At 50.0% G+C, this 25,903-nt stretch overlaps 1 protein-coding gene across 2 annotated transcripts in view; it reads right to left on the bottom strand.

The window, feature by feature from the left end:
• Slc45a4 (solute carrier family 45 member 4) overlaps nucleotides 1-8,184 on the bottom strand; it is a 72,126-nt gene extending 63,942 nt beyond the window's left edge. The window contains exon 1 of one of the 2 annotated variants that reach the window (XM_050145118.1): nucleotides 7,950-8,184. The gene's annotated coding sequence lies outside the window, so the exon portion shown is untranslated. Of the gene's footprint in view, nucleotides 1-7,354; nucleotides 7,567-7,949 lie in introns of those variants that run through there. The other variant, XM_050145119.1, reaches the window with a different exon arrangement.
• Nucleotides 8,185-25,903: the final 17,719 nt, after the last annotated feature.

Here is a 25,903-nt window from a genome sequence, read left to right as displayed (position 1 = left end):
CCACAAGAGCAGTGAGGCCAGAGAGAGGTGGAAAGCCAGGCTGGGCCAGGCTATGGATCTCTAAAGCAAGAAAATATCCTGCTCACTGCTGGGCACACAGGGCCCTCTGGTCACAAACCTATCCCATATTCCTGGTTCTGCTGCTCTCCAGCCACTGCATGCTGTTCTGAGCATGAGGTTAGAGCAGTTTGTTGAATTTAACATCTCACAACCCAGCATATTTACATGCCTTAGCAGCACCTGGGAGCAGTCAAGTGCTCCACATCAGCCCATCATGGGTTCTCAGGAAGAGGCCCAATTTTCCAACACCCTAGTCTCCCAGTACAGGCCCTCTTCATCATCCTCTCTAGCCCACCTAAATGGCTCTCATCCCAGAGGCCAACAGGAACCCTCAGGCCTACAGCACAGAGGAAAGAAGTTTAGCAAAGGGGAACACTGGATTAACAAGCAAGAGTCCCCAAGGAGCCCCAGGCTTATCCACCTTGGTCTTCCTACTGCTGCCTTTTTCTGGCAAATTAAATTTTAACTCAAGGCACAGGCTTACATTTTAACCAAACCAAATAAAAATGCAAACCCCTAAGTGAACCATGAATGGCCTATGAAATTCCCCATCTTTCCGCCATTTAACACCAAGCACTTAGAAAGCATGCAACCCAATATTGAGGTGCAAGACAGACCATCTCTAGTGACAGGCTCGATGAAACAGGGCTTTGTCCCTCAGATACGCAGGACTGTGCATCTAAGGTGGGATGTAAAAGCGTGGGGCACCCAGCAAGAATATCCTCAGGGTCTCCAGGTACAGACTCCACAAAGTATCTCCTGAAACTAACTGCCAGAGAAGCCCCAAGGTCACCTTCGTGCTCCTTCCACACCTAAACAAAAAGGCAGCTGTCAGAGTGTAATGGTTCATGCTATAAGCCCAGCACTTGGAGGACTGCTGCAGGTTCCAGGCCAGCAAGTGCACTAATGTAGTGAACCTGTCTTAAAAAAAAAAGGGGGGGAGGCTGTTCTCATAGAATGCTCCAGCAGCACAAATCCCAGAGACAGTTCAGTAAGTCCTTTCCCTGAGACAGGCACCTTAAAAGGCCCACCACTAAGCCACTCTGATTCCATGGCTTTCTAAGACATATGCTATCACCCTCACTAGGCCTGAGGATGAGTTGTGGTTCTGTGACCACCTCTGTGACCAAGACAGTAATTACAAAGTCAAACCACTTTTCTGGGCTGAACTGACACAGCTTAAAGATTACAGAAATGTTTTGAATTGCAATTTCCTCATACTTCTGTCACAGGAAAGAAAAAAAGTCACCAATAAAAAGACTCTCTGGTATAAAGATAAGTTACATTCAAACCAAATTTCACAGGGGGAAATGGATCACCGCCATCAGCGGCGGTGTGGCTTTCACATTATTAAAAACAATTTGTTCTTGTTCTTTTAAGGGGCACTGATGACAGGAATGACATCACCAAAGTGCATGACATTGGATTTTACTTTTAAATGACTACAATATACTGCAAATGACATCTTTTAAAGCTATTCAAAATTGGAGCTGTACAGTGGTGGCCTGGCCCAAGTCTTTAATCCCAGCACTCGGGAGGCAGAGGCAGGTGGATCTCCGTGAGACCGAGGCCAGGTCTATAGAGTTTACACAGTAAAACCTTGTGTCAAAAAGATGAAACAAAAGGACAAAAAGGTTTAGATGTATCCATAATTTTGAATGTGCCCATAGTTTTTCAAAGCTATAGTATGGAGCACTTGTGCAAAACCTTGGAAAACATCTCTCTTAAGGAAATTCAACCCAGGGGGCTGGAGAGATGGCTCAGTGGTTAAGAGCATTGCCTGCTCTTACAAAGGTCCTGAGTTCAATTCCCAGCAACCACATGGTGGCTCACAACCATCTGTAATGAGGTCTGGTGCCCTCTTCTGGCCTGCAGGCATACACACAGACAGAACATTGTATACATAATAAATAAATAAAAATAAAAAAAAAAAAAAAAAGGAAATTCAACCCATTATGATAAGGGTTTCTTCTGGCATTCTAAGTTAGTCTTTCCTATACTCAGCTTTGACCCTCCTGACTCAGCATCCTGAGTGCTAGGATTACAGGGATGTATCACTATGCCTGGCTTTATACTTATTTTTCCCCCGAGAAAGGTTTGGTCTTTGCTCCAGGTTAGTCTAGAATTCATTATGTGGCCCAGGCTGGACTCAAATTTTGGGCAATCCTCTGCCTCGGTTTCTTGAGCACTGGGATTACGAGTGTGGGATGCCCTGCCCAGCCTTGTCCAATACAAGTGATTTTACCTCTAGTATAGATGCCAAACCCTGACCTCAAATGTAAATAAATGGGGCGTGGAGAGATGGCTCAGTGGTTAAGAATACTGACTGCTCTTCCAGAAGACCCAGATTCAATTCCCAGCACTCACATGCCAGCTCACAACTGTCTGTAATTCCAGTTCCAGGGGACCTGACACCTATGGCAAAACACTAATGCACATAAAATAAAAGTAAATACATTTTAAAAAGTAAATAAATGAGCTGGGCGATGGTGGCGCACACCTTTAATCCCAGCACTCGGGAGGCAGAGGCAGGCAGATCTCTGTGAGTTCGAGAACAGCCTGGTCTACAGAGCTAGTTCCAGGACAGGCTCTAAAGCCACAGAGAAGCCCTGTCTCAAAAAAAAAAAAGAAAAAGAAAAAAAAGAAAAGAAAAAGTAAATAAATGAATGAATAAGTAAATCAATAGGTGGAAGGCCAGTGAGATGGCTCAGCAGATAAAGGCACTTGCCATGTGAGCCTGGCAAGCTACAAAGTAGGAGAGAACCAACATCAAAGTAGTCCTCTGACCCCCACTTTTACTTGGTTGTGTGTCTCTCCTTAATGTACAGACACACAAAAACAGCTTTTTAAAAACAGATGGAGGGCTAGGCATGGTGGCACATACCTTTTACCCCACCAATGGGGTGGGAAGGTAGAGGCAAGAGGATGCCTGGAACTGACCGGCCAGCCCCCAGGTGTGGTAAGAAATCCTTGATTCAAAATGAAGGTAGAGATCCATAAAGGAAGATACCCAGTTTCTGGCCTTATACACACACGCACACACACACGAACACGCATATAAACACCACACACAAACAGGTGATGGACAGTTACAGGTGTATTACAATGGTGGAGTGTGAGTACCACACTGGAGACCAAGAATTCAATCCCAGTTCTCCTAAATTGATGGAAAAATACTCTCCTTACTCAAAACCAAAAATCATACACTGTTGATTGGTTGCACTTGCCTCAAATGATGACTAAGTTGTTGGCAACACAGAGCTATTTATTATACTCTGGCTTACAACATCTAAGAGACTGCTTAAAATTATGCAGTGAGACTTGTACACAAAGTACAGTGACCACTACACAGAGCCAAATGCATGCCTACCTCAATGTCTCAATGCCTCATCTTGTAGTTCAAAGTGTGGCTTTTCTTACTCAAGATTTTCCCATGTTTGAAACTGGGGGATGTGGTGGCAAACCAAGTTCTGCAAGTTCAAGAGACACAACTACAAAAACTCAAGCTGGGGGTTGGCCATGTGGGATCTGTTGGTCATGTAGTATCCCAGAGTAGAAGGCACCTTACTTGCACCCTGCCCTACCCAGCTGAGCAGATCCTTCCATAGATGTGGGGGTTCAGCTAAAGACAGGGAGGCCTAGTCTGTACAATGTCTCCCAGGCCTTAGCTTAAGGATCAAAAAGGTAAAGTTGGTGTACTTTAAACCCAGTACTAGGGAGGCAGAGGCAGGTGAGTCTCTGTGAGTTCGAGGCCAGCCTAGTCTACACAGTGAGTTCCAAGACAACCAGGGATCCACAGAAAAACCCTGTCTCGAAAAAACAAACAAAAAACCAAACAAACAAACAAAAAAGGTAAAGCAGATCCCAAGAAACATGAGGGTTCTGGGTTCTACTTGTGGTCATTCTGGCACCCTCAGACCCCAGTGCTTGGAGGCTACATCTAGCACAAAATAAGGATGAACAAGAGAAAGAGAGTGTTAGCCCCTTTTTAAAAGAAACCCAAGCCAGGCATAGCAGCTCATGCTGGGAACTCCAACAGTTGTAGGGTAGAGGGAGGAGGATCAGAAATTATCCTTGGCTCACAGTGAATTCAAGGCAATCAAGAGTTATCTGAGATGCTATGTCAAAAAAGCAACAACCACTAAATAGGCTGGAGAGCTGACTCAGTGGTTCGAGCACTTGTTGCTCTTACAGAGGATGTGGGTTCAATTCCCAGTACCCACCTGGTAACTCCAGCCCCAGGAGATCCTCTTCCAACCTCTTTGGACACCAGGCATACATGTAGTAAACATATATGCAGGCAAAACATTCATACACATAAAAAATTATAAATAAAAACAAATAACAACTACACCCAAGCAGGAGCTGAGCTACAGGGAACTTGGGACTATCCTCTCTCCAGACTCAGGCTTTGGGTCCTTCACCACAGCTCTCAGCAGTCCAGCAACTCCATCACTGGAGACAGAAACACTCAGCCATCCCACAACGACTGCCTGATATTCTGAGGCACTAACATCCTCGCCCTCCAAGAAAGATACAAGGCTGGCCACTGCTCCCAGGTAGCCACCTGGGAACAGAGTGGCCCCTTGAAAAGCAGCAAAAGGAAAGCTAACAGTGATAAACAAACTAAAACACACAAGTAGGCTATGCCTGCTGAGTCTGCCCAGTTCATTATTTTTTTAAAAATAGGGCCTCAGGCTAGAAAGACGACTCAGTGGTTAAGACCAGGTATCTGATTCTCAGCATCCACGGCAGACAGCTTACAACTACCTGAAGCTCCAGCTCCAAGGGGGATGCAGACACCTATACTCTCACGTACGTACCCACACAAAGACAACAACACACACACACACACACACACACACACGCAACTTAAAATAATAAAAATAAATATTAAAAATTAAAAAAGAGGGATCTCCCTATATGTGCCAGACTAGCCTTAAACTTCCAATCCTGCTGCATCAGTCTTCCTGTGCTACAGTGTTTCATTCTTAAAACTGCCTACCTCAGAGCCAGGCATGAAGGTACACAACTGTAATTCCAGCACCTGTCAGGAGGAGGCACCTGGGAGGTAGATAGAGGCAGGAATATCAGGAGTCCAAGGCTAGTCTCAGCTACAAACCCAGTCTTTAAAAAATAAAAAATCCCAAACATACACAAACAATAAAAAAACCCAGGCACAGTCCAGCCTTCACATAAAAGGTACCTGTCGTGAGCCTGACCAGGTTCCTCAGGCTGGGAACAGGACTGTCCTTTCCACCAACATGGAAGAGGCCTCAAGTTTCTTTGAAAGGAGACTCACAGGCCCCAGAACTTGATAGTGGGGGGGGGGCACCCGAGGCACGTTTTGAAAGTTCCCATTTAAAAAGATCCTTGTTCATTGACTTTGGTGGAGCAGTTACGCTAATGCAAACAAGAGGAGCTTGTCTGGGAGCTGGTGGGGGAGGTGCTTCAGCTGAGTCCTCTGTAGACTCTGGCTTATGGGGTCTTCCACCCCAAGATGGCTCTTCATGCATGAGGTTGTCCCCACTACTGCTCCTTCACTGGACGCCAATGAGCATTCGTGTCGCCTGGCCTGCAGTCAAGTCTCTAATGGCATATTACAGTGCACCCTTGTCGACATAATTACATTATGATTAAAAAAAAAAATCTAGGGAACCACAGGAGGCGAGCAATAGAGCAGCATCTTCACCCACCCTTAACAAGAACACAGCTTCTAGCACATTCTGGTTCCACAAATTACAGGCACGTTTCTGCCAGGGGTGTTCCCCAGGAGGGCACTAGCAATTTGGGTTTGTCTGCCACCTACAATGATCACCAGTCATGCTTATTCAACACCAGGCCACAAAGCTGTCACAAACCACCCCTTGCTGGCTACCCAAAGCTGGAGCACCAAGGTCCTCCAGACAGTGAGAAGGCATAGGGCAGGGCAACAGAGGCATCCTAGACCCTAACACCACCCTGTTCAACCCTCCCGTCTGCCTTCTGGATAACACAGATGAAATCAATTCAGCACCCCCTAAACACCAGCTCAAATACCTTTTGCCGCTCCTTTCCTGCACAGGAGACCAGGAGCTGCAGCTTCACAGCCCCCTCCTCCCCTGCAGCTCTGCAGGGCAGAGAAGGGCAAGAACGGTTTACAGCTCCCTCAGCCCTTCCCCCACTCCCTCCTCTCCAATAAGCAAAGTTGCAGGGTGTTAAAAGCGAGCTACCTTGGAGATCACCCAGTCCAATCTCTGATCTGCTTTCACGATGCGACAAGGGGCAAAGCTGCAGCACACAGCATCTCTGCAAGAGAAGCCAGTGAATCCTCCACAGCACTGGGTGCTGGTCCTGGGCAGCCTCCCTCCACAGGCCCAGGGATTGTGGTAGGGATGTCTCCCAAATAAATCACCCCCACATACACCTAACACGCGGTTCAAACCCTTCAAAGGAACAACTTTTCAGCATCCCTCATAAAAACAATCGGCACGAATATTCCTGAAGTGTAGGATTTGAAGATGACCTACTTCCCCCATCCCTCCCCCAAAGCACTTGATTTCTTCAACATGTTGGGGTCTCTTCCCACCTGGAGCCCACACAGCTTCAGGCCAGTCGCTGCCTCCCCCCCCCCGCCCCCCGCCCCCGCGCCCCCCAGCAGCTTGGGCAAAGTATCTCTGCAAAGCCCTCATCAACTTGCTCTTCTCATGCAGGATTTGGATCGAAGCAGCAAATTGAGGGTGCTGTTCACATTTGTTCCAAGGCTGGCGGAGGTTCCCAGTTCCAGTGACCAGCCATTTGTCACCCTGAATCAGTAAGGCACCCCTGCAGCTTTTTACTAACGCTTTCTTACTACGAGGAAAAATAACAGAGGAAAGACTCCACCACACCCTACCTGTCAGCAGTCAGTGGAGCCAGCTGCAGGGAATGTGCTGGGAACACACTTCACCGTGGGGGGGGGGGGGCAGACAGCCAGATGTATTGTGGCCCACTCTCTTGAGCTTTGGGGGCCTATAAGACCACTAGAAACGACTGCTTCAATCGCTCATCTTTACAAATTCTGTTTGCCAGGTACGCGTCTTTGAACACCCCAGTAACAAGAAGCTGCAAACCACAGTGTGTGGTCAGCTAGGGTACCAGAAGGGGAGACTGAGGCAGAAGTTGAAGCCACACTCCGTCAGTATCCCACAGGGTAAAGCAAAAGACCCAGACTCCCCAGGGGACCTAACGCCTCTACCCACCCATGGCTGACCCCACCTTCTAAGGTTATTACAAATAACTAACCAGCAAGCTGTGCTCCCCAACTTGCACATACCTCCCCTGGAAAAGCCCTCCGCAGGAGTGTGCTCGCCGGGCGCCCATCTAGCGCAGCACACCTTGGAGAGGAATGGGTTAAGCTCAAGGGACTTGAGGAAGATGGGAGAGGGACGGGGGGCTTCTCCAAATCCGAGGCTCTGCACCTGGAGCGTAATGCTCCCTCCCGTCTTCTCCAGGAACGAGGTGGGCTTCGGGAAATAAAGGTGGCCGCAAAAGGGTCAGGCCACCAGCTAGCAGCGCTGCAAGCAATGTATGTTGGGGGACAAGGATAGAGAGCGGTAACCCAGAAGCATTTCAAGGTAGTGGGCCCAGAGCCGGTGAACTCCCAGAAGTTAGCAAGGATTGGGGAGAGGAGGGTGCGCACCCAGCGCCAGAGGCGGGAGGTGAGCGCCGGGGTGGCCCCGGGCCGGTGCGCTAGGAGGCAGACACCGCGGCCGCGGGGCCGAAGATGCGGACGAGCAAGGGCAGGTGCGGGCTGCAGCGCAGCGGCCGGGTGGGGGCGGGGGGAGGGGGAAGGACGCGGGGTTGGTCGGGCCGCCGGTTCGAGGCCCGGGCCGCGCGGAGGGGGCGGGGCGGCAGGTGCGGCCGCTCACCTGTCTCCTCCGGCCGGGGCAGCGGGGCTGGTAGGGCTAGCTGGCGGCTGGGGTGCGGGGCCCCGGGCGCACCGGGGCGGCGGCGGGGCGTCCGGGCGGCGGCTGCGCCCTCGGCGGCGGCCGGGCGGGCGGGTCCGTCAGTCAGCGACGCGGGCACTGAGGGAGCGCTGCGAGGCTGCGGCCAGCGCGCGGGGACAACGCCGCTTTATCAGGTCGGAAACAGCCGCTGCGCGCCGCTTCCGCTGACGCAGCGCCGGCCTGCGCCTCATGACTATGCAGCAGGGTAGAAGGGCGGAGCCTAAGTCGCGCAAGTCCATTGGTCGGAAGCAGTCAATGGCCCCGCCCCTTGAGAAAGCCCCGCCCCTCCTGCCGAGCCCCGCCCAGGGCCTGGTAGTGGGCTCTGGAGGCGGCTGTGTGTTCCGCCGCCCTCGCCTGGCTTTCCTGCCAGACACCCTCAGGCTCTCCAGCCCGCAGCTGTGTAACGTGCTGTGCTCACCTTCCGCCAACAGAGCTGCACCCCTCTTGGGCGCAGACTGGTTGCCTGTAACTCCCCCATCCTTACTCCTTCTCATCCATTGCCCTCTCTGGTCATCTCTCATTTCTGAAGCTCTTCGAACATCCGCTGAGCCATGAATGCCCAAGCCACCCACACCTGGGTCACAGAACTGATCTCTCCCAGTGCTGAGAAGCCAGACGAGCCCAGGTCCAGAAGGGGTCTGGACAGATACAAGAAATGATGGGTGATGCCCTGTTGGCAACCCAGCCCTAAGCCTATGCCAAGGTTTAAGTGACCTCTCAGGGCCCTGATGTCTTCATCTGTAAACCAGAAATTTTATGATCTATCTGAAAAACTTGGGAGGAATTTACAAAGTGTCCTGGTCAGTCTCCAGAACAGATAAAATGGGAAAATCCGACAATGCCAAGTGTTGGCAAGAAAGGGAGCAACTGGAAGACTCACCACCACGGGGATATCTGCTTTTTTTCTTTGTTTCTGGTTCAGTTGGCTGTTTTTAGACAGGATTTCACTCCGTAGCTCTGAATGGCCTTGAATTCACTCTGTAGACCAGGCTGGCCTCAAACTCAGAGATCTGCCTGCCTCTGCCTCCTGAGTGTCTGCACACCATGCATCCTGGAAATCTACTTTAAAGGACTCAATCAATGCCCAGTGCTTCCACTGTTCCTAGCAGTGATGTTTAGCGTGGCCTCAAGCTGGAATCAGTCCTGTGATGATGTGTCGGTTATTGAAGGGTTATATAAATTGTGACATAGACACTCATTGGATCAACAGTGAACATTTTCAACTACAGGGACTGGAGAGATGGCTCAGTGGTTAGAGCACCGCCTGCTCTTCCAAAGGTCCTGAGTTCAATTCCTAGCACCCACATGGCAGCTACCAACCATAACGCCAAGGTCTGACATCTTCACACAGACAAACATGCAGGCAAAACACTGATATACATAAAATAAGAATAAATAAAGTTTAAAAAATTATAACTACATAAGATAAATATGAGTGACTTTTTTTAGTTTTTCAAGACAGGGTTTCTCTGTGTAACAGCTCTGGATGTCCTAGAACTCACTTTATAAACCAGGCTGGCCTCGAACTCACAGAGATTCGCCAGCCTCTGCCTCCCGAGTGCTGGGATTAAAGGCATTTGCCATCACTGCCCAGTAAATATGGGTGACTCTTACAAACGGCTTTGAGCAAAAGAAGTTAAACCAGAGCTAGGTGCCCATCAATGTCAGGATTCTCAGAAGTTCAAAGCCAGCTTGAGTTAGTTAGTGAGTAACAGGCCACTTTGTGTGCTACTTGCCTCAAAAAAAAAAAAAAATGGGTACAATGCTCCACTTCCGTTTTCCCAGCACTTGGAAGGTCTGTGTGGCATTGAGAGTTCCAGGCTAGCTGTGACTACACAGGAATCAGTGTTAGGGGCAAGAAATTTAGCTGTAATATTAGTTAGGTGATAGTGATGCACACTTTTGATCCCAGCACTGGGGAGGTAGAGGCAGGAGGCTCTCTGAGTTCAAGGTCAGGTCGCCCTGGTCTACAGAGTGAGTTCCAGGATAACCAGAGCTACACAGAAATCTCTGCCTCAGAGATTTCTATAGAAATCTCTATAGAAATAGAGTTGTAGATGTCTGTAGCTGGCTTAAGGAGTCGGGAAGGTGACTAAGCTTGAGGGAGGGTGCTGGGACCAGGAAGTGGGTATGGCGGGTGAGTCCAGGGCCTGGTGGTGCTTTTGGTTCCTGGTTTGGGTGCTTGGCATACAGTGTATTCAGTCTGCGACAGTTTCTCCAACCGTGTACTCTTGTGGGTGACTCGTGGGTGACCATCATTGAGGGCATGCCTCCCCTGTTGACATTTTGTTGTTAATGTTGTTGTTTGGCTGCTTTGTTGTGTTTTGAGGATTTTATTTTTTGAGGATTTTTTTTTTTTAAAATTCCGTGTGCACGTATGTTTCCGTGTGGGTGTGTGTGCATGTAAGTGCTGGTGCCCACAGAGGCTGCAAGAGCTGAAGCTGGGGTTGCAGGTGGGTGTGAGCTGCTGACATGGGTGTTAAATCCTCTGCTGGAACAGTGTGTGTTTTTCGCTGGTGCACCGTCTTTCTAGCCCTTTGAGGGTCTCCAAGAACACAATAGGATTGTCAGCAAGTCCCTCTACCCACTGAGTCACCTTACCTGCTCCGCCCTGGTTGATACTTGACTTGCAATTCCATCTGAGCCGTGTTTCACCTGTGTGACCGTGCACTTTACTGAGTCCTGACCTGAAAATGAGCACGCCACTAAGGCATAGTTCATGGTTCGAGGACTGGAGAGATGGCTCCGCAGTTACGAGTGCACGCCGCTCTTGCAGAAGACTCGAGTTTGGTTGCCAGCAACCCCATCGATACATGACGCCTCTCTATAACTACAGTCGCAGGAAGATCCAACACCTCTGGCCTTCCCAGGCACCTGTACTAGGGTACGTAAACATATGCATAATTTAAAATAATAAATCTTTTCTTTAAAATATCGTTCTTTCTTGTCATTGGGGTTAAACAAAATAATAAAAGTTTGAAACAGAGTTTCATGTAGAACAGGCTAGCCTGCATCTCACTGTGTAGCTAAGAATAACCTTGAACTCCTGATGCTCTTGCCTCTATTTCCCAGGTTATGATATGGGATCGCTGGCAGACACTGCTACACCAGCTTTTTAAAGGTATCTTTCAGCCAAGCAGTGGTGGCGCATGTCTTTAATCCCAGTATTTAGGAGGCAGAGGCAGGTGGATCTCTGTGAGTTTGAGGCCAGCCTGGTCTACAAGAGCTAGTCCCAGGACAGGCTCCAAAGTTACAGAGAAACCCTGTTTTGAAAAAAAATCAAACAATGGGGGGGTGTCTTTCATTTTGTTGTTGTTTGAAATAGGGTCTCATCAGCTCAGGCTGGCCTCAAACTCCCTCTGTATCCAAGGATGATCTTATTCTTCTGGTATGTACCACCACATCTAGCTTTGAAAAAAAAAATTAAAAAAAAAAAAACAAATGATGCCTTTGAAAAAGACAATAGAGGACAAAGTACCAAGAACCAGCTTAGGACCTTGTTTAATTATTCACTAACTGATGATATTTATTGATCTTTTTTCACCTTCATTTATCAGCAAGCAGATAGGGAGTGCACAGGAACCATGTCCTCTAGGCACACTGGACTCCGCTACTCAGAGCCGGGAATTCCTCTCCCTAAGGATGCCACAGCGGAATGGGAAGCACGTACAGACGAGTGAGCGAGCATTAGCAGCCACTGCTGAGAGCCCAGCAGAAGAGCTGAGCTGCTACAGGCACTCAGCAAATACGTCTCTACTGGCTGAGCCATCTTGCCTGCCCTCAGCAAACATCTCACAAAGTATAAATGACTGCATGCGTGAACGTTCATGCTTAAGCTGGGTGTGGAAGTACATGCCTAGGACCCTAGCACTTGGGACGCAGAGGCAAGAGTATTGCCCCAAGTTGAAAGCCATCCTGGACTCTGTGGCAAGACTCTGTCTGAAGAAAGTTGCAAAGAGGAAATCAGTGCTTGATTAAGTGGAATTTAGGAAGGTAGTTTCTAAGCCCGAGGTGTGGAAATAGCTCAGGAGTTTAGTTCTATAGTGGACAATGAGATGAAGCTATCAGATAAAAGGCTAGAGAGAGACTAGGGAAACGGTGCAAGCATTAAGAGCACTTGCTCTGCAAGCGTGAGGACCCAAGTTTGAAATCTTAGTACCTACATTTTAAAAAGCCTGACACATAGGACTGGAGAGATGGCTCAGAGGTTAAGATCCCTGGCAGCTCTTTCAGAGGACTTGGGGCTCAATTTTAAAAACATATATGCATACTCTTGGGACACATCTGGTTAGATGTCAGGTAAGCAAGAATACACACACACACACACACACACACACACACACACACAGCCTAACAGCTCCACAGGCTGTAACCTCAGCACCAAAGAGCAGAAGCAAGCTGCCTCAGAGCTCCCCAGTCTGCCAGCCTAGCCGAAAGGGCAAGTTTCTGATTCTGCCAGAGTTGCAAGTGGTTATGAGCCACACACCTAATGCAGGTGCTGGAAACTGAACTCCAGTTCTCCGAAAGAGCAGTGCCTGCTCTGAACCACTGAGCCCCAGATGCTCGGCAGTTTTTTGTTTGTTTGTTGTTTGCTCTTTAAAAACAAGGCTACCACAAACTGTAAAGCAAATCCCGAGTCCCTGTGTGTAAAGCACACTGACCTCCCAGCTGTTTAGGATCCTGGAGTACCGCGAAGGCTTCGTTGCTGTCTGAATGTCATCCCATCTCAGCTGTGGAGACACTCTACATTCCTTTCATTTGGGGGGCTCTCTCTCTCTCTCTCTCTCTCTCTCTCTGTGTGTGTGTGTGTGTGTGTGTGTGTGTGTGTGCTTCCCTGAGACAAGAAGGTTGGGGCACAAGAGGCTGTACCTGCCACTGTACAGCCATAGATGACATGGCCAAGACTCACCCCTGGGGCACATCTGGCTAGGTATCAGGTAAGCAAGATGGCAGATGAAGGAAGGGAGGATGCTGCTTATTGCTGTTAGGAATCTTTCCTTTCCTGTCCATCTCCGTGCCTTACACATGAGAGCATGATGGCCCTTTCAGGGTAGATGTCTGCACCCGACCCTGCATCAATGCATGACAGGCTGCCCCAAGACAGCTCCAGACTGGTGGTCTTCCCGGACCTGCTCCTCATGCTGAGCTGAGAAAAGTGGGACTCCCACCTGTGGAATGCACAGCAAACCTGCTGGACCAGAGGGGTGGACAGTGCTCAATGCAGCCCAAGACATAGGCAGCAGAGAAGGAGATGAACTCAGCCCGCTCATATCTATCCACACCCTGCCCTTAATACTCTATACTTTAAGTACGGGTATGATGATCCCATTTCACAGACAAAGGAGCCAAAGTGGGGAGGGAACATGTCTAACCTGAGCATCCTCTCTGCTTGCTGGAAGAGGTGAGGGTTGAGGGGAGGAGGTAACCCCAAGGGAAGGGATGAAGGGCTGTTAGGAGGTATAGATCCTATGTGTATCTAAGACACTCCTAAGGGTCTGTCCCATCTCTCCTCCCCTGGACCCCCTCTTTGACTCTTCATATGGCTGGCTGTCCTACTCTCTAAAGTCACCCCTGAACTCTTCTGGGAGTGTTCTTGCCTCTCTGCAGCCATGAAAATGTCAGATTGATCAGTGATAACCTTGTACTTGTAGGTTCCTGGGAAGGGAGGGAGGTGACGCGCGCTGAAGCCCTGTATAAATTGGGATGGCTCAGATTGTACTGTGATTAAAATTCAACACCGAGCTGGGTGTGGAGGTACACGCCTGTAATCCTGGCACCTGGAGGCTTGAGGCTGAGGCTGCAGGATCAAGAGTAGGAGGCCAGTCTGGGCCACATCGTGAGACTCTGTCACGAAACAGACAACTAAACAAAACAACAACAAGAAGAAGAACAACAGTAGCAACAAACACACCCACTTATTAATCGGGGCCCCTTCCTACCTTGCCAAATCCCTTCCATCCCAAAGCAAATTCACTCTGGGGACTGCAGCCTTCCTGCTAGGCTTGGGACAGGCGACTCAAAAGAGGAAGGGAAAGGCTGTGTCCCAACAGAATGTTCCCTGGGTAATCACCTTTGCTGAAACAATTGTTTTGCTTTTTCTTGTTTTGAGACAGGGCTTCTTGTAGCCCAGAATGGCCCCAAGCTCACTATGTAACCAAGGATGGCATTGAATTCCTGATATTCCAGCCTGTTTCCAGAGTGCCAAGATCGTGGCAGACATGCAGCACCATGCCCAGTCTACATTAAAAAACAACAGCGAACGCCTTTAAAAGTTCCTATTTTCCAGTTGCTCATTGTCGCGATTAGCATGCTTATAAAGAGCCAAAGATCCTGAGCAACCTCTTTGGGCCACACCCATCTCTCCGCTCTGAGACTGTCCAGCTGTGTCTAGAGTGCCCCGAACCCCTCTCCCCAGCTAGCTCAGCTTAAATGCCCTTCATGCACGTACCCTGCGGAAGTCCCTCCCCCACTGCTGTAATGAAGTGGATTGGAGCCCCACAGAGTAAGGAAACTCCCTGGGATGAGTGAGCCTACCCTCTCTAGCCTGGATCTCCCTCCGGCAAGTCGAAAAGCCCTAGCCTCCCACAGTAGGACCTGAAATCTTGCAGGCCATCAATCCAAGAGTCTGGGCAATGAGGAGCCTTAATTAAAAAGGCCTCGGGCTTGGGCACAGATCCACATCAGAACTTTCGGTTCCAGAATCGGCCATGAAACAGAGACTGTTAGAGTCCACAGATCCTTTCAAGGTCAAGGGGCCATGTTGGGTATAGTCACATAATTTCCAGGGTGACCCAGGTCATATGGACACCTGATGGTCACATGGCTTCCCATGTAAGTACATCTCCTTGGAAGTTCAAAGTTCTTCAGCTGTCTCTGCATAGCAGGTGAGTCCTTCTCCAAGCCTGTTTCCTCATCTGTGAAGAGAATCTGTCCCCATAGCCCTGGCTCTGTGGTGAGGACACACGGAAATGACTGTGAAGGACCCACTGAGGCACAGGGCAGGACAGCAACAGCATTGGAAGATCCCTAGGATAAACCAGGCATGATGGAGTGTATCTGTAATTCTAGTACTTGAAAGGGAGGCTGAGGCACGAGGGTCTATGAAAGTTTGAGGCTATCTTGGGCTATATAGCGAAAAACAAATGGCAAAAACAACAACAAAAAGATAGGCGTATTGTGTTCGATTGTAATCCCAGTACTGGAGGGGTAGAAGCAGGAGGATTAAGAGTTTAGGGTCTTCAGGGCAAAGTGGCGCACGCCTTTAATCCCAGCACTCGGGAGGCAGAAGGAGGCAGATCTCTGTGAGTTTGAGGCCAGTCTGGTCTACAGAGGCGAGTTCCAGGACAGCCAGGGCTACACAGAGAAAACCAAAAACCAAGCAAACAGTTCAGGTCCTGTGTGATCAAAGCCACCTCACAAGCCAGGCATGGTGGCACAGGCCTGACATCCTAGCACTCAGAGACAGGAGCAGGAGGATCCTGAGTTGGAGGCTAAGACACTGTCTCAGAACAAAACAGAACATGCTGCCTCACGCACTTGGTAGTCCTGTACTAAGCGCAGTTAGCATCCTCTCTGTAGAAGAGGAAAGAGAGACAGCTGAGGTATCAGGCCTGGGATCACACAGTGAGCAAGTGGCTAAGCATGGGACCTGAACCCATGACGACTGTCTGTCTCTTGCAAGCAGCTTCCGGGCTTGTGGGGGAGAGGGCCGCAGCTCCGCATATCTAGGCCACTTGTCTAGATGAGCAGGGGCAAGGGAAGAGTCACTTCGGTTCAGCTGAGCCACAGCCATGAACCAAATGACCAGGGTGACCTGGAGAGAAGCCTCCCACGGCAGGTGGCAGGGCGAGGCACCTGGCACAGCTCTAAGAATGAAGGGTGAAGGCAGGTTATGTATGGGACCGCCCCACTGGCTGGCATCAACAAGACACCGCAGTCCCCAGGGTGCTCCTCCCTTTGGGGCCACTGTTTTCAGCTAGGCATCCATCTCTTAGGATCAGCCCCTCATCCCTTCGGACTGGCTCTCCTCCCTCCCACCTTCACTCTCAAAATCCTCTGGCCCTTGCTTTCCTTGGGCCAGCCTGCCCAGTGTATCTTGCAGGCAGCCTTCTCAGCTCACTGGAGCTGACAGTAAGCCCTGCCTCCCTTAGCATTCAGCAAACAGAAAGCTGAGGACCAGTGAGATAGTTGAGTGTCCCACCAAACCTGACAGCCTGCATTTGATTTCTGGGACCCACATAGTGGAAGGAGAAAACTGACTCCCGAAAGTTGTCCTCTGTCGTGTGTGTGCGTGTGCGTGCGTGTGTGTGTGTGCGTGTGTGTGTGTGTGTGTGTGTGTAAACGAACAAATGAGCCAGGAATGGTATAGCACATGCTTATACTCCCAGCACTTGAGTAGCAGTAGGAGGAAGATCTTGAATTTAAGGCCATGGTTACACAGCATGTTTGATGCCAGCCTAATCTGAATAGTAAGACCTTTTCTCAAAACATGACGGGAGGAATTGAGGCATTAGTTCGGCTAGGAGATGCTTGCCTTGTGTGCACAGCATCTGGAGCCCTGGGTCAGTCCCTACCACTGCATAACACTAGGGGTGGTTGCATGAACATACAATCCCAACATGGAAGATAGAAGCAGGAGGATTACAAATTCAGGTTCATCCTCAACTACATGGTGAGCTCTAGGCCAGCCTATGCTGCATGAGACCCCTCAGAAAGGTGCGTAGATAAAACAAGACACACCCTACTTCAGAACCTGTGTTATATGGCATCAGCAATCCTAGAATTCTTGCATCAAGGAGAGAGAGAGAGAGAGAGAGAGAGAGAGAGAGAGAGAGAGAGAGAGAGAGAGGAGACTCCCCAGAAGTCCATGGCCCAGTTGGCCTGATATATCAGAGACAAACAATAAGAGGCCCTGTCTCAAACAAGACGGAAGGACTGACAGTAGAGGTTGTTCTCTGACACCTGCCCCCACACACAAACTTGATTAAAAGGAAGGAAGAAAGAAAGAAAAGAAAGATAGCCCAGATTCAGTTTTGATTATGACTTGATTATGAGAAGACCAATTTATACTTCCCAAGATGTTCTCTTTTCCTCTCTGCAGGCAGGCTTCAGAGCATTCCCAGGGGAGTCAGCTCTTCTCAATTCCCAGATGGCAGCATCCAAGCTCCCACAACCTCCAGGGCATCCTTGCATCAATAGCTAGTAGCCCAGGACACAAAGGGCTGCTCCTTCTATAAGAAAGGAGCTTGCTCATTCAATAGGAAGAACAGAGGCTCACAGAAAGAAGTGGCAACAGCCAAACAAACCAGGCCCCCCTGGGGCCTGCAACTCCCCTGGGAACAGACAATGGGGTAGGAAGCCCAATGGCCATTGAGGCAGAAAGTGAGAAACTGGTGGAGAAAATAAAGAAGAGTAAATGCAGCTGGGTAGTGGTAGTGCACACCTTTAATCCCAGCACTCTGGAGGCAGAGGCCTGAGGATTTCTGTGAGTTCAAGGCCAGCTTGGTCTACAGAGCAAGTTCCAGGACAGTTAGGGGTACTTGGGGAAACCCTGTCTTGATCCCCCACCCCAAATAAGAGTAAGTTCTATGGATAGTGAGCCTCTCTCCCTCTCCCCCTCTCCCCAAGGATGCTTTAAAGAACAACCTGAGGAAGGAAGGGACCAGAGGGAAGAGAGCACCTATCCCAGAACGGAGCTTAGTAGTTTCTGAACACCCCTCACCCCACTCCATTCCCACACCCCTCAGCCCACTCCTGGCCTCTCTCCCCCTTCCTGTCCTCCTGCCCTAGACTAACTTGAGGCTGAAGAAGGTGGGCTCCAGTCAACCCATTGGCCCCAGTCCCTGATGCCCAGCATGTACCCAGCATGCAGTTCATAGGTGAGAAAGGAGCGAGAGAATGGAAGAGCCCATGGGTTGTCAGACCCTGACTGCAAAACACCCCAAGGTAGGGAAAGGTTGCTAGCAAGCCTCTAAGTTATTGAGCAGAGAGTGCTGGGGGCGTCTGAGTACAGGAGGGACACGGGCCCTCATGTTTCATTTCAAAAAGTTCTTGAGAAACAGGGCGTGCTGCAATCCTCACACTTGGAAGGGAGAGTCAGGAGGGTCAGGAGCTCAAGGTCATCCTCAGCTACATAGTAAGTTTTGAATGGAAAAATGAAATGAGGCTATGACTGTTTCAAGATAGGGCTGAGGAGAAGGTCTATTGTAGATATGAGGGAGAAAACAGGCAGAGGCATCTGAAACGGTCCAGACGAGAATCGGGCCAGCAGACTGAACCAGGCCATGAGAAGGGAGAAGGGGTGGGGGCAAGAGAGGAAAAGAGGAGAGAGAGAGAGAGAGAGAGAGAGAGAGAGAGAGAGAGAGAGAGAGAGAGAACAGAGAGGAACTGAGGACGGAGAGACCAACAGACTCCTAGCCAAAATGGCTGAGCTATACAGGGAAGAGAAATAGAGGGGGTCTGGCGGGGGGGGGGGGGGAGAAGGCAAGCAAAGCTCAGGGCCTGGAGAGGTTCGGGGTAGGGGGCCGGGTGTGCCAGCCTTCATGACTCTGTGGCTGGTATTTGCAATGCCGAGAATCTGGCAGCCAGCTTCCACTTCATATGATAAAGAGGCACGCCAGGTAGTCATTTGCCCTGAGTTTGAGACCTAACAAGTTTGAAGCTAGCCTGGGCTACATGATAGTCTGTCTCAAAAATTAAAATCAAAGCCTGGGGATAAGGTGAGTGGGCAGAGTGCTTGCCTGGCCTGCATGAGGTTCAATTCCCAGGGTAATATCAATCTGGTGGCATCTTGGTGACATACATGTCACCTTTGATGATGGGATCCCAGAAGTAGAGGCAGATCAGAGACAGAAAGATCAAAATTCAAGGTCATCCTTGGCTACTTAACAAGTTTGGGGCCAGTACAGATACCTGAGATCCTGTCTCAAGGAAAATAATTGTCTTAGCATTCTATTGCTGTGGAGAGATTCCACAGTCACAGCGATTCTTAAAAAGGAAAGCATTTAATTGGGGCTGACTTGAGCATTTGAAATCACAAAGCCCACCTCTGGTGATACACTTCCTCCAACAAGGCCACGCCTCCTAATCCAGTGGTTCTCAACCTGTAGGTCATGACCTCTTTGGGGACCAAAGGCCCTGTCACAGGGGCCAACTAAGACCATCAGAAAAACATATATTTACAATTACAATTAATAACAGTAGCAAAATTACAGTTATATAGTAGCAATGAAAATTATTTTGTGGCTGGGGTTTACTACAACATGCGGAACTGTATTGAAGGCTTGTCACAGCATTAGGACGGTTGAGAACCACTGTCCTGATCCCTGTCAGGCAGTACCACTCCCTAAGGACCAAGCATTCAACTATATGAGCCTGTGGGGGGGCATTCCTATTCAAACCACCACAATAATAAAATATAGGGACTGGGCAGAGGACTCAACAGTTAAAAGTATTTACTGCTCTGGCAGAGGACCTGGGTTTGCTTCTCAGCACCCACACCAGGCATCTCACAATCACCACCAACAGTTCCAGGGGATCTAATGCCCTCTCCTGGCCTCCACAGATACCTGCACACAAGTAATGCACCTATATTGATACAGGCACACACACACATACACACACACATTTACAATTAAAGTAAATCTTTAATTATAATAAAATGAAGATAGGAAAAATATTTTTGAAACAAAACAAACAGGCAGTCCTTCAGGCTGGGGACTGGAGAATGCCCACTGGAAGGCAAATAGGGTGGGGCTAGCGTAGTGAGCAGTGGAATGGCTCTGGCCTCGGCAAGCTGTTACGAGCCTACTGCAGACTTGGTTTCCTCACCATCCCACATGGCAAGTGTGGAATGAAGCGTGCCTCATACGATGCTGGGCTCTGGTAGGACGTGTGGGACATGGTACCCCACGAGAACACAGAAAATGGTGATTTCCTTTTTTCTAAAAAGGGGACTTGGGAGTTGATAGGATGGCTCCGTGGGGAAAGAAAGCACTTGCCACCAAGACAGACACCCTGAGTTCCACCTCTGGGCCCCACGTGGAAGGAAAGAGCTGACTCCTGTAAGTGGTCCTGTGATTTCCGCACACACTGGGCATGATCCTGCACCAACTACATAAGATGTAACAGAGAAGGAAGTGGGGGAGCAGCTCTGGGGAGGCTGAGGCACGAGGATTGCTAAATTCAAAGCCAGCCTCAGTTACAGAGAGAATTTCAAGCTAACCTGGTTTATAAAGTGAGACACTTCCTCAAAACAATTAAATAAAATAAAGAAGGAAGTGGGAGAAGACAAGGCTAAACTCAAAGGCCACTACCTGCCACAGAGACTTGGGTGGTAGCTCTAGTAGATGGTTGCTTGTGGCAGGGTCAGTACTGTCTGACCCCAAGGCTGGGGGGCCAGAGAAGTTGTCAGGAGTGCCTGAAGTCTAGGGCCAAAAATGGTGGTTGCAGAAGGGCTGCCCTGCCAGGCTGGCTGCGCCAGTCCTGTTGTCCATGGTGTCTATGGAGCTACTTCAGCTCCAAGGAGCTTTAAGGGTTTGGGCACGTTCCCAGGGACACCCCTTGGATACCATGCTGGAGGTGAAAAGAAACTTTGAGACCTCCTGGGTTGCAGGCTGCCAGCGAGTGGGATGGTTTAGCCCTCCCTAATCTGCAGTCTGGGAAACAACTCCCAAGCACCTCTGGTTTGGGCAGGGCGGGAGCCTGGGACTGAGCTAAGCAAGAGTCCTTCCTCCAGGCTGCCTGGAGAGGGAGTGCAGGGCAGTCAGCAAAGCAACCAGTAAACAGGGCCGGGCACCACAGGGTGAAAAACAGGCCAGGGCTCCGTCAGCCAGAGCCAGCACCGATGTGGCAAAACAGCAGGGTCTGAGGTGTGCCGGGTTTGGGATGCACATCTAACCAAGGGCAGTTCTCAGAATGTGACGAGAATTGGGGCTCTGTCTGAGAGGAAGCAAAGAAGGCTTTAAAGCAGATCAGGGTCAGAGCTCAGTATATGAGTGTGACCAAGATCGGGGCTTAGCTTGTGACCAGGGTCAGGGCTCAGTATAGCACTGGCCATGGTGACGCAATCCCAGCATTTGGGAGGGAGAGGCAGGAGGATCTGGAATTCAAGTTCATCCTTGGCTACATTATGAGTTTGAGGCCAAACTGAGCTACTGGAAATCCATCTCAAAAAACAAAACAAACAAAACCCAAAATATTCCCACAGGGACTAAAGAGAGGGCCCAGAGGTTAAGAACGTTTACTGTTATTGAAGAGGACCTGAGTTCAGTTTCCAGTACCCATTTAGCCACTTACAACCGTCTGTAACTTCAGTTCCAGCAGATCCAATGCCTTCTGGCCTCCTTGGTCACCAGACACGCGTGTGATGTGCAAACATCCAACAGGCACTCACACATACATATAAAAATAAAACTAAATAAATGGAGAGAGAGAAAATACAAAACAAAACTCAGTGTAGGGCAGTATAAGCTCAGGGCTCAGTGTGTGACCAGGTATAGGCTGTGACTATCATTCAAAGTCCCGTGTAGGTTAGCGCTCACGCTGTTCCCGGGATTATGACTAGTTTGTGAGTGGGATTGTGGCTTAGTCTGTGACTAACTATAGGGATCAACATGGAGCTGAAGTTACAGTTAAACCCTAAGGTGGCCTCAGGACAGAGTGGCCTCCTTTATTTGAACAGATGGACTTCATTTTGCCTTACCCTACCCTACCCTGCCCTGCCCTGAGACAAGGTTTTTCTATTTAACCCAGGATAGCCTCAAACTGCTGCCAAGTGCTGGGGTTACATTTATGTGCCAGCCCACACAGCCTCCATTTTTCTTTCTCTTTTACCGGAGAGTCATCTATCTGCTCTGCCAGTCTCTGTTCTGGGTGCCAAAGACTCAAATGCCATGTAGCTACAGCTAAGATTGAGGTGGCCTCTCAGCTGCAAGGCGGGGGTGGGGGTCACCCCTGTGAGCCCCACAAAGACAACTGAGGAGCTCAAGGAGGCCTGGAAACTACTTACTCCTAAGGACCCAGGAAGGTTCTGCAGGAGGCTCTGTGGGCTTCCTCATTGTGCCTCATTGTACTAGGTGGATGAAAGGGGCATCCAGCAGGGGGCACTGTTCCAGCAATGACTCAGAGGCTGGAGCAGCTGAGCAGCAGGGCCCTAGGGTGGTGGTGGTCTATGGTGACGCTCAGTGCTCAGTGGGGTTCCTTCTGGCTTCATTAGCATGAGCAGCCTGCTTTCCTCAGCAATTGACGGTGACTCCTTTAGCAGCTGGTGGGCACTCCCTGCCCCGGAGGCTGTCCACAGTGGGTGAGACAGAAGCAACAGACAATAGGAGAGAAAGGAGTGGAAGTAGTAGGAGGGGCCAGAGCAGGGGAGGGGTGGGTGGAGGTGACAGCAGCGACACCAGTGAGGCAGAGAAAGACTAGAAGGAAAAAGGCCAAAAGCGGCACGCAGAGATGCTGTGTGAGGGTCACTCTCAGCTTGCCCCTGTCCTTGAACACTTGACTATGCCCCTATAGCCCTGCAATCCTGTCTCCACATTCCTTTGGTCCTCTGCAGGGTATACATGTTCAGGGACTGGATGGGTAGCTACCCCAAAGGACACTGTGGTAGGACCATGGCCTACTGTCATTACCACATAGCCTGGCCATTTCCAGGCCTGCCTTTGCAGAGCTTTTGGAAGGTTTGTTTCGTTTGTTTGTTTTGAGACTGTTTGTTTGTTTGCCTTCTGTAGCCCAGGCTGTCCTGGAACTCAGTATAGAACTGACCTTAAATTCCTGATGCTTTTGCCTTTGCCTTCCAAGTGCTAGAATTATAGGCATGTGTCATCACGCCAGTCTGGAATCATCTTTTTCAAACACAGTGGACGAGGTCCTGATCCTCTTGGAAACCTTCCCTCTCAATCCTGGGTCATTGCCCTCTTGGCCAGTTCCCTTGGGATACTCCACACACTGTTGTCCATGAGGGATTGGACCATCCTAAGATCTCCTGCTGGCTACCCATGAAGACATACACAACTGGAAGGTCTCTCTGTTCATTACCCTGGGCTGTCCTCAGGGTCATCCTCATCCTACAGGGTGGGGTACAGAGACGGAAGGAGGCCCACCTAGTTCTCACCCAACCTGCTGGTTTGGTTCAGCACCCCACGCCTGAGGAGCCCGCAGCTACACCCTCCTTACTACTCTCTCTAAGAGCAAAAACTTTGGCTGCTGGGCTAGCAGCCCCATCATAGGGGATCAGGCCCTTGGGACACACTCCTTCATTTCTGGGGAACACCAAGGTGAAAGAAGAAGTCTCACTCTCTCCTGACAAAGCCTCAGGGCTCCAAAGTGTGAGAATAAGTGTGTGGCCACCAATGGCTTTGAGGAAGGTGTGTCACAGGGAAGGGGGATTTCCAATTGGGTTAGGGCAAATCATTCCTCACAAAAGCCAAGGGGAACTCTGGATTCTTTTCTGAGCACAGGTCCAGTACCATCCTGGCATGACAGCTCACATCCCAGGCCTACACTAAGACTGCACCCAAGTTACCCCTTACTTCAATATGGGATGGGGGTCACTCAGTCACTTTCCTTATCTGAGCTGTGATGTCAGACAACCCACTTCTTTACTCCCTGCCTCAGTTTCCCCATGACTATGGCTATAGCATTGACATAGACAACTGTATAGCATTTGATTCTCTGATGTCAAAGTGAGACTTACAGTTTATGAAGTGAGGGGCCCCTTCAGGTGTCAGACTGGAATTTGCAAACACATCTGTACCTGCACTGCCCTTAGATGCACAGGTGCACATGTGCATGCACACATGCACACAAATGCACACACACTTTTGTATGTCCCGCTCCGCTCACTAGGTAGGAGGCTCTGGGTTTTCCCCACTCAGCGCCTGGGCTGCTCTGAGAGCCAGCACAGTCTGTCTTCCTTGCTCTTCCCGTCCCTGTTCTCTGATGCACTTTCTGTTGCTCAAGTCTTCTGAGAAGCCACTCTGGACTTCCCAGAGTGTCATGGGAGTTGCCGGCACAGGGTCCTCCTGCCTGGGTCCCAGGGGGGCCCTCAAGAGCTGAAGTTATCTTTTTTTTTTTAATTTTTATTACGTTCATTGGTGTTTGGCCTGCATGTATGTCTGTGTGAGGGAGTCAGATCCACTGGAACTTGAGTTACAGACAGTTGGAAGCTGCCGCCGTGTGGGTCCTGGGAACTGAACCCTGGTCCTCAGGAAGAACAGCCAATGCTCTTAACCACGGAATCATCTTTGGGCCTCCTATTATCTTTTTTGAATGCCTTCTCCCCTGGTAACTCTACAGAGCACTGTCAGTCTCTTGGCCCCCAGTCTTAGCTGCCCTAAAGTGAGGAGCCTGCTTGTCTCTCATTCTGGGATCCCCAATATTTATCTGACCCCAGAGCTGGTGGCAATGCTGGGGCTACCTGATGGGGCTTCTGCCTGCTGACTGTTTACTTATGATCCCTGTAGCTCTTGGAACTCTGTCAAAAGGGGACATGTTCATTCTGGCTATGGCTCTTCACCTGCCTGAGCCTCAGTTTTCTCACCCATACAATGGGACAACAGTACCATTGATGAGACCATGGAGAGGTGGGGAGCTTATTTCCCAGGACCTCCCTGGTAAAGAGAAGCAGTTGAGAGAGAGAGAGAGAGAGAGAGAGAGAGAGAGAGAGAGAGAGAGAAAGAGAGAGTAGGGTTAGGACACAAACTGTTTATCCCAAAGACCACAGCTCCCCGAGGCCTGTGAAGCAGATGGAAAAACTGAGTGTTATGCCCTGGTCAGCCAGAGGGATGCCAATGGAAAACAATGGAACACAGCCACACAACTAGTCCTGACTCCTATGGCACAGTCGGTGAGGGAGATGGTGGAAAGGGTCCACAATAGAGAGGGTCCACTCCTGTGGGTTCCTCAGACTCTGCAATGACCCCAGGATATGGGGCAGTAGAAGCAGGATTTGCCCAGTGTGTGGATGAAGAGGTAGGGGCCAGAGAGTGGAAGAATGCGCAGGACTTCCCTCAACGGTGGCCCTTGGCTGCTGCTTAAGAGTGACATGGAGCGCCCTGTGCCTCAGCTTCCTTATCTGAGAAATGGGGCCGATGGCCAAAAGGTCAAACGTGTAGCTCCCTGGGAAGTGGAGTTCAGGAGGCTGATGGGGCTCCCCACCTTTCCTCCCCATGCTCATTTCTAAAGGCTTTTCCTGCTACTTCCAAGATTCCAGGGCAGGAGAGGAGTCAGGCTTGCAGAGGGCCTCACTGGAGACGCTTGCCTGGGTCATGTGACTCTGTAGGTAGGACTTAGAAGCGAGACCACTGGTGATGTAGCTAAACTTCGGTCAGGCCAGCTGTGCCTGGCGTTGCCCTCTCTGAGCCTACTGCGTCTCTTCAGCAGAGAGGACCCTGCAGAAGTTTCCTAAGTGTTAGTGAGGCTCTTCCTAAACTTGTCTGCTCCTGCACAGCTCGGCAGAGCCATGCTGTTAAGGGATGAGAGGGTGTTTCACGGGGCCTCACCCTGGGCTCAGTGCCTCTTCTCCTTCCTTCCCGGGGTCACTGCTGAGATGACAAAGCGCTGAAGACAAACAAACTTGGCCCCAGGTTGGGCAGCCTAGCTGGAAGATGCCAGGGCCACAGCAGGGCAAGGTGGGGCCTGGAGAAGAAACATCGATACACCCGTGGGTGTCTACAGCCAATGACTGGGGAGGAGGAAGAGGACAAGGAGGCTGTTGCAAGGGCCAGGGTTTTGAAATTTGGCTCTCACAAGCACCCTTGTGAACTTAATTCACCCCACCAGGCTAGGCTCCACCTCCTTCTGAACTGCTATCTTCCCAAGTAAATGCAGCCCCTCTAGGTCCTGATGGGGACCTGGCCTTCTTACAGATTTGCTAG

This window comes from Alexandromys fortis, unplaced genomic scaffold (assembly GCF_014885135.2).
Source record: "Alexandromys fortis isolate MF-2015 unplaced genomic scaffold, M_Fortis_MF-2015_v1.1 scaffold_2_1_26212458, whole genome shotgun sequence".
Lineage (NCBI taxonomy): Eukaryota > Metazoa > Chordata > Mammalia > Rodentia > Cricetidae > Alexandromys > Alexandromys fortis.
Note: the sequence above shows the minus strand (reverse complement) of the source record. Positions and strands in the feature narration are given on the sequence as shown.